Raw genomic sequence first — 9308 nt, forward strand, 5'->3', positions numbered from 1 at the left:
GATATAATAAAATGTCATAAGGATCATTTAGGTTGATATGTAAAAAATGTCTGGCACATAGTAAGGATTATATAAACATGGTTATCGCACTTTTTCCTATCACATCAATTCTTTCCCTTTTTCCCTGGTTTAATCACTGCCCCTTTCCCACTGTCAACCACTTTCTTTTTTTTTTTTTTTTTAAGATTTTCTTTATTTGAGAGAGAGAGAACACAAGCAGGGGGGAGAAAGAGGCAAACTCTACACGGAGCAGAGAGCCCAATGTGGGACTCAATCCCAGGACTCTGGGATCACGCCCCCAGCTGCAGGCAGATGCTTAACTGACTGAGCCACCCAGGTGCCCCTGTCAACCATTTTTATGTCACCAAAGATCCAGCTGCAAATTCTCAGGCCTAAAATGTTCAAGGAGTTCCACAACTTCGATTCAATTCAATATATTTTAAGCGACTCCTTCTATCTTGGAACAATTTCCAGACATGGTAAAGGAGAGTCCATGTAGAAAAGGAATCATTCTCTCTTCTCTGCACTAAGGAAGCTCACATTCCATTAGGGGGAATATGCGATGTCCATAAGGTAGTAAAACGTGGGACACAATAAAGCAAAGACAATGAGAGAAGTTAGAACCAAATGCACAATGGAAAGGCACTTGACTGGGTATCAGAAAACCCATGTTGTAAGTTAATGATTCTACACTTAGTGGCCAGATTGCCTGGGCAAATTGCTGAACTCTGACTAGGTAGGGAGTGTACCGGTTAATCACTGGGGTCTGGAACCAGGTCGGTGGATTCTCAGGGGACTCCACTACCTACTCATTCTGTAGCTTGGGACAAGTTACTTTCTCTCTCTGTACCTCTGCAGTTCAGTCAATAGAAGGAAAAGGAGAATAAGAGTATGTGCTTCCTACAGCTGCTATCTAGACCTCATGAATTAAAACATGGAAAGTTCTTAGAACACTGCCTGGCACAAAGAAAAACCTCTACAAAAAAGCGAGCTGTTTTCAATATTTCTGAACCTCCATACCATTTACCATAAAATAAGAAGAACTAACTTATCCTTTCCACAGTCTCTCATAGAAGGTTATCCTGAGATAATTTACATGAAATGAGATAATCTATGTGAGAGTGTCTTGTCAGTAGTGGGTATATAATATACAAAAGCATAATGTTATTTATAACATGAAATGCATAAGTAATACATCAGATAATAAATTATATCTTCTCAGAGTGTCCTTGGGCCATCTTGTAGATAGGAATGCTATTTGAAGCCCTTCCTAAATGTATCAGAACTAGAATGAAGCCTTTAGATCTATCTTGCTAAAATTCTAATCAGTGAAAATTGGGGACAATGTGGAAAATAACAAAAAGTGCTGTCAGATGTTTCTAAATAATCATCTGAGTGGGTTGTTCTAACCAATGAACCTGTAGGCACTAATGACCATATTTTTGAAATGATATTAGAATACAAGAAATTCAATCTTTTAAAAATGTTATCCACTTGGGATGCCTGTTGACATTTTGCAAAGCAAACCATAAATGTACTTAAACCGATGATTAAAACATCAAAATTAAAATCAGCCTATCTTTTCTCTGAGTACCTTTTGCAAATGGCACAGGGAACCTTACACAAGCTCCAGGCACCTCTATATTTAATTCCTAGGAGCAAAGGTATTCATCACTGCATTAAGCATCCTGGTCAGGTACTGCTGAGTCAACCCTCTTCTGGGACTTTCCTTGATTGTGAATGCAGCATACAAGCCTTGAGATGTCATTATTCCTACATTATGATAAGGCACTCACTTATGCCTCAAAGGGGAGCAGATCTGCCACCCCAAAATATGTCTCTGTGGCATAAGGATTATTTTGAGCTAAAGGCAATCAAAACCCAGCAGATTCAGGAAAAGCTCTTTACCTCCTCCTCAGCTGCCTAAATTTACATTGGAAAGGGGCTATTATCAGAGATACCTTTTTACCCAAGAACGTTATCTGCATAACAGGCTAACCTTTGTTTTCCAAACAACTTCTCTGCCTTCCAGTAAATGGCCTTCTGTCCCTCTGTGTCGAACATCTCTATCCCTTTCCCTTGCTCAGGATGTTATGTAAGCCTCAATTACCTGGCTGCCTTTGGGTCTCATATTTTTACGGGGCTCCTGTAGGCATGAATTCTGTTTTTCTCCTGTTCATCTGTCTTAGATCAATTCAATTATTAGACCAGCCAAACCACCTGGAAGAGAAGAGGAGCTCATAAAGTGCTTCTTGCTGGGGGAATCTTAAAACAAAAAATAGCAACATGTTTGCTCCTTTGCCCTTTTGTAAGCAAGAAAATTGTGTACACATAAGATAGGGTTGTTCTCAAGGTCTCACAAGCCTTTTTTTTTTTTTTTTGGACTCACAAGCCTTAACAAAGCTCAAATGTGGCCTCTCTAGCTCTTGATGTGTCACCTCTATAACCTCTCCTTACATGTATCCAAAGTAAATTACAAGTGGCTATTTTACCAACTGGTCCTTTAGTTGACTAGTTAAATGAAACTTTTGTCTCTAGAGTCATTTACCAAAGGGTGGTGCTAATTATTAGAACTAAGACTAAGGATGACCTGCAAAGTCTCAGTGTAGCCACTGGATACAATTTAAACTGAAATTCCGGTCTGTTAGGATGCCTGGGTGGCTCAGCCATTGAGCTGCAGCCTTCAGCTCAGGGCGTGATCCTGGAGTCCCGGGATCCAGTCCCACATCAGGGTCCCTGCAGGGAGCCTCCTTCTCCGTCTGCCTGTGTCTGCCTCTCTCTGTGTGTCTCTCATGAATAAATAAATAAAATAAAATCTTTTAAAAAAAAAAGAAGAAAGAAATTCCGGGCTGTTTTAGCAATGGAACAAGGATGAGAAACAGTACCTTTGATCACAACACCATAATCACTCTTTACAGCTGGGAGTGTCCTCTTCTCTACTCAAACCCACATCCAGAAAGTAGTCAAATTACAATGTTTGGTTCTCTCATTCCCACCTTGAACCTTAAAACAGGACCAGTTGCCTTTGACCAAAACAGCTTTCAAATAACCATTACAGGGCTACAGGTTTTAAAAGTAAATAAATCCAATAAGGCATCTGATATTTGGCTTTGGGACTCTGAGGCATATGTGTTTATAACCCCACAGGTGTACTCCATTTCTGAATCAGCACCTACTCTATAGAGCCCAGGTGTCAGTCTCTCAGGGTCCCAGTGAGAAACAACCAGAAGACCAAACAAGAAGAAACCAAACCGTTGAGGACTGACACTATAGACTAGGATCTGGAACTACACAGAATCCTTATAAGTGTTTGGAACCCCTGGAATAGTGATATAAATCACCATCTTGAATCAGATACGTGGAAACTTCAGCCTGCCACTAAAGCTCAAGCTGGATCTCAAAAGGCAAAGGTCCATCTTTCGATAGGATTTAAGGAAATATTTAGAAACAAGCCATAGTTGCACACTTGGAAATACACAGATACTCAGAGTTAGAACTGTTAGGTCATCAGCCATACATGCAAATTCACACAAGCTGACCATCAGAGTCTCTAGTTAGTACGTCCTACTGCACTCACAACTAAATTAGTTATAGGGCAATTCCAAATGACTGTGGACATGTATGTTTTCCTATACATCTGGCTGAGTAGGCCATACCTAGCTCACAACACACGGTCCTTAAATCAGATTACAGATTTCACCTCTGGAGGAAATAAGTGAAGACATTTAACAATATAATACAATGACCAGTCATAAAAGACCCACATTATACATGACAACACCCTAGACAACAATGAGTCCACTCTCTGGAATCAACTAACCGCACACCAGGGGTGCCTGGCTGACTTAGTGGAGCGTGCAACTCTCAATCTCAGGGTCATGGGTTCAAGCCCCACGTTGGGCACAGAGCTTACTTAGAAAAGAAAAAAGACTGTACGCCAGAAACAACTCAAATGGCCTTCAACTGGTAAAAAAAAAAAAAGAGAGAGAAACTATCTGTGGTATGTCCATGCCATGAAATACTGCTCAGCAGTCAAAAGGGACAAATTATATGGGAACTAACTACATCTAACAACCCAGCACAGATGAAGACAAATTCATTATTCTAAGTGAAGGAAATTAGACGCAAAGAAAAAGCTACATACTGTATGATTCCATTTATATGACATTCTGAAAAAGGCAAAACTATAGGGATGGAGTGGTTTTCAGCATTTAAAGTTATAGGGGAGGTGACTACAAATGGTAAAGGTTGATTATAAAGGCTAGCACTAAGTAAATAATAAATAAATAAATAAATAAATAAATAAATAAATAAATAAATAAATAAATAAGGCTAGCACAAAGGCATTTGGGGAGCGAGTAATGGAACTCTTGTTTCCTGCTTGTGGGGATGGTTATGTGACTCCTTGCACTAGTAAAACTCATAGAATGCTATACCCCCCAAAAGTGAATTTTCCAGTATGGATATTAAAAATTAAATAAAAAGTGTAAAAGCTTCTAGTATTTCTTTCTCATGTTTTCAGAAAGAGAGAATTGTCTTTTGAATATTCCCATTTAGCTCTTGCTTGTCACTTCAAGTGGTTAACTTCAGTGTCTCCACTTCAACACAGTCTTCCCATACTTCTCCATGTTCTCTTATCTTTCTAATTCTCTCTTCCTCCCCTCACCCCACCTTTCTGCTTTAAGGAAATAAACCTTATTCATACAGCTCAAGCCCATATGGTGCAAGGATCCTTCTCTCCCAGGGATATCCTCCGTCCTGAAGGTGGCAGGACATGTCTGTATACTTCTATTTTGTATACATAATTACGTAACAACTTTTATATTTGGAAAGGTTTTAAAAATCTTTTTACAATAATCATTGTTAATATTAACATCAATATCCCACGTTTGTTTTTTTGTTTGTTTTGGGGGTTTTGTTTTTTGTTTTTTTTTTTGTTTTTGTTCTTTGCAATTTGCTTTTTTCATCCAGCACTGCTTTGAAGACAAACTATTCATTGTTAACTGCTGCGGAGTATTTCACTGCAGGAATATGCCAATATACAAATTCACCGTATTCCGGACAGAGATTTAAGACGTTTCCATGCTCCATGTTACACATTTATCTGTCCTTCCTGTCACCTCTTTCGGCAAGACAATGGGCAACTCTAGGGCCAAAACCATCCCCAAATCCCTGTTCCTCTCCCTAATTTCCATCACACCTGAGAATCCAGGCGCATACACTGGTGCTTCGCGTCGAAGGGGGATGCTGCGTGCCTGGCATGCGATGCGCACTCCGTGGTCATGTGCTGAATGAGTAAATGATGACGAAATATTTCAAATCTTGCACCCTCTACTCACTTCTCCATGGCATAAAATTTGAGGGGCAACGGACTCAATTCTCACCACAAAGTCCTTTAGACAGTCCTACGTCCAAGTGGGCATCTATGAAACAAGACCACTTGACCATTTTCCCACTTTCTCACTAGAAGATCTCAAAGCACTATGGAAAGCGCGATTTTCTCCAGCGACACCTGTCCCCTGCGTGCGCCTCAAGGTCAGCTCTGAGCAGTGTCCAAAGCTCGCATACCCTTTCCCGGTGGCTCTGAAAGGCCGGAAACCAGGGTCTGGATGGAAGTACAATAGCAACCTACTACTCCCAGGTCTTTTTTTCTTCCGGGATTTGGTTTTTCTTTCATGGGTCCGCGCTTGTGCCCCAGGTGGGCTCACCTGCGCGGCTTAAGCCCCCGGCACTGCGCGGGCGCTGCGGCAGGTCTGTAACCGCCCCGCCCCCCACTCTCTCCAGCACTAGGGAGCTCTAACGCCGTGTGATCTCATCTCCAATCCTTTGCAGTTTGGGAAGCTGTGTAGCCCGAGGTCCAGGACAAATACACGCTGTAGCTCTGGGCTCTCGAAACCGTCTACCAGCATCCTGCCTTTGGACGTGACCAAGCACACTGTGTTTCAGAGCAACGGACCCGGTGTGTGGGAGGAGAGAGACATTTCACAACCGTCCCGCGTGCAGAGCCTCCCTTGCAGACCCGCAGAGGCACGCTCGCCGCCTTTCGCCCGCTCCGCAAGCCTCCAACTTGACCTTCGAGGGGATTTCAAGGAGAGTACCTTCCTCCCTCTGCCTGTCGCGTTCCAGGAGCGCGCGCAGGCCTCCTTCGGGGAAACAGCTGCCCGGGACCGGAGCTCGGAGCAGCGCCCGGCGGGCCGCGCGGACGCGGCGGGGGCGCGGGGGGCGCGGGGGGCGCGGGGGGCGCGGGGCGGGGGCAGCTCGTCTGCATATGCATGAGGCAGGCGCCCGGCACGGCCCCCTCGGCCGGCAGCTGCTCGGGCGGGAGCGCGGGAGGGTGGGGAGGACGCGGATCGGCCGCGGGTCCCCCGGACGGAAGCGGCGATTTGCATGGCGCCCGCTGATTGGATGGCGGCCGGAGGCCGGGTCTGAGACGCGGCTGCTGATTGGCTTAACGGAGGAAATGATAGGATTCCTGTGGCTGAAGCCGGCCCGGGAGGCGCAACCCGAAGCCTGGCCGCGAGGGGGCGCGATGGCCCATCTTTGTTCCCGTTAGAGGCGCCTGCGCTCCCCTCCCCCGCTCCGGCCCTGCCCCCACCCCCCGCACCCAGACACACGCAGAAAGTGCGGAGAGACCCTGTGATCCAGGCAACTGGCTCTGCCCCGTCTATTAAGAAAGATGAACACTCCTTTCTCTTCCATCTCCTTCATGGGAGACCACTTTTCATTTCAGATGATCACATCAATAAATATTCTTCCGGGAATAAAAAAGGCACTTTGCCAAAAGATAAGAGAATATATGTGAAACGTGCGGATTACGGAGAAAGACAATGCGCGTAGGCAGGGGGATAGGCGCACGTATGTGGATGGGCGCAGGGTCACCCCGAGAACCCCAGGGCGGTGGGGGCGGGGCCCGGCCACGCGGGACACCCGGGGGGAGCGCGCATCGCTCGCAAGGTGCCCGCGGGCCCTACACGCTCGGCCACACGCTGGGGCACACGCCCACTGCCCGCACACCACCACCACCACCACCGCCACCACCCTGCACGCATGCACCCCCCCCCCCCCCGAAAAGCCATCGAAGTAAATGCACACGCTTGGGAAAGACTGCCGAGAAAAGATGGGAGAAGAATTTAAAAGGCTCATCCCCTCCCCCTCCAAAAAATATTCAAGCAGGATGATTCTATTTGCATAACACTAATACACGCAGGACGGCGACAGGGGCAAAAAAAAAAAGGCTCCATTTGAGGCACACACCAGATAATGCGTGTATACACACACACACGGACACGCACGCGCGACTGGGGGCGGGACACACCCGCAGCCTGTGTCCTCCGCCCACGGGCACAGGCAGAGGACAGATGCCATCAGCTGCCATCAGTACAGTTTTCCAGAAAACACTATCGTGAGAAAAACGTAAACTCCCCCCCCCCAGCTAAACCACAGAAGAACCGCTAGTGAACCCAGGTTCTCTACACACACACACATACACACACACACACACACACGTGCACGCGCGCGCGCACACGCCTGCCAGACAGGTTCAAAGAAATAATGGATGCACAATAGATAACTGAGAGCTAGAGTATGTCATCAGCTTAAACAATACTTGGAAATTACTTCAGCCTGGAGATGGCTTTCTGGGATGCTCCTGGGGGAAAAAAAATCGTACCTAAGAAAAAAATAAACATTTTCATTTATTCTGCTTTTCTTTTTTCTTTTTTCTTTTCCTTCGTATTTTTTTTTTTTTAAGACAGGAAGGAGGGCGAATTCCCCTTCCCCAAAGGAGGGTAGTAGCCCTGTTGTTGTTTGGGGAGTTCCAGAGCTTTCCAGTTGACTTCCCTGGGAGGAAGGTGCTGGGAGAGGTCTCTCCCCGCAGCCTCCCAGCCAGACGGCACCACAAAAGGCATTATTACACATTCCAAATAACAAGGGCTGTCTATATATTTACAAATCTGTTCAAATATTTAACCTCTTAACTTGCTAAATATCCCCCTCTTCTCCCTTCCTTTCTCCCCTGCGCTCTCCCCTGTCCCCTTCTCTGCCCTCTCTCCTCCTTTTCCCTTCTCCTCCTGGAAGGGGCGGGGGCGAGAAGCGCCCTTCTGGCCTCCAGAACCGGGCCAGGGGCGCTGGGCTTTCCCTGACCCTATTCGAACCTCAATTTCGTTTCAGCCAATTGCTTCCTTGGCAGCCAAAAAAATCGGTTTGGGACCCCCAGGGCTACCTTTTTGAAAGGAGAAACTTTGATGTTGCCTCTTAGTTTTCAAACTGCCGTCCCGAAAGGCACCTCCTGGGTGGGAGGGATTTTCCTGACCCTTTGGAGGGGCCCGTGCCCCCCACACCGTGATGTTTTCCCCTGCGTTGCACCTTCAGGACTAGGAGAGGGGCAGCTGCACAAGTGAGGCAGCCGGGGAGTGTCCGCAGCATTGGGGGGGACCCAGCCAAGGCCGGAGGTGAGGCGCACGCCTCCTGCAGCAACCAGTTTGGCCACCGTTGAATACTGCTCAGTGCCCAAACCTTTCTTCCTCGGGCTACTCCAGTCATCCTGAGGGCCAGCGGAAACCGTGCAGCTGGCTAGCAGTGGGCCTTTGATGCAGCAGAAGTGCCGCATTCGTCCAAAAGTGACGTGCACTCCCTTTGACGCCTAACGGGACAAGACAGGCGGTGGGTGGGTGCTGCGGGGCCCAGCAGGTGAGCCTCCGCGGGGACCGGCGCCGCCCACCCCGTACTCCCCGGCGGGGCCCCCGCCTGCACCTCACCTCCAAGGACCCACAAGCACCCTGACCCTGGGCCGGCCCGGCCTCACCCGGGACTGGGCTGAGACACAACCCAAGGTGCCCTGAAGGCGCTTCCCGAGCCATCCTGGGCTCTTCCTTTTTCGGGAAGAATTGCAAGGCGACTCCGAACAGGACCCTTCCCCTTGTCACGTCTCCTCCGGCCTTAAATAAGAACTTTAGTGGCGCCTGGGTGGCTCAGCGGTTTGGCGCCTGCCTCCGGCCCAGGGCGTGATCCTGGAGACCCGGGATCGAGTCCCATGTAGGCTTCCCTGCATGGAGCCTGCTTCTCTCTCTCTCTCTCTGCCTCTCTCTCTCTTTCATGAATAAATGAATAAAATCTTTTTTAAAAAAATGAGAACTTTAGTCCCCTATGTGTCTGTCTGGGGGTCGTGCCAACCCAACAGTGAGGCCGCAGGGTGGCACAATGATGCGCGGCGTGTCTGCGTGTCTCATTTGTTCAGTTGACCATAATCATCTCAACTTCCACCCCCTTCAGATGTCTGCTCTTCTCGGGGGCGATCTACCCACCGCCCC

The sequence above is a fragment of the Nyctereutes procyonoides genome, unplaced genomic scaffold, assembly GCF_905146905.1.
Source record: "Nyctereutes procyonoides isolate TBG_1078 unplaced genomic scaffold, NYPRO_anot_genome, whole genome shotgun sequence".
Lineage (NCBI taxonomy): Eukaryota > Metazoa > Chordata > Mammalia > Carnivora > Canidae > Nyctereutes > Nyctereutes procyonoides.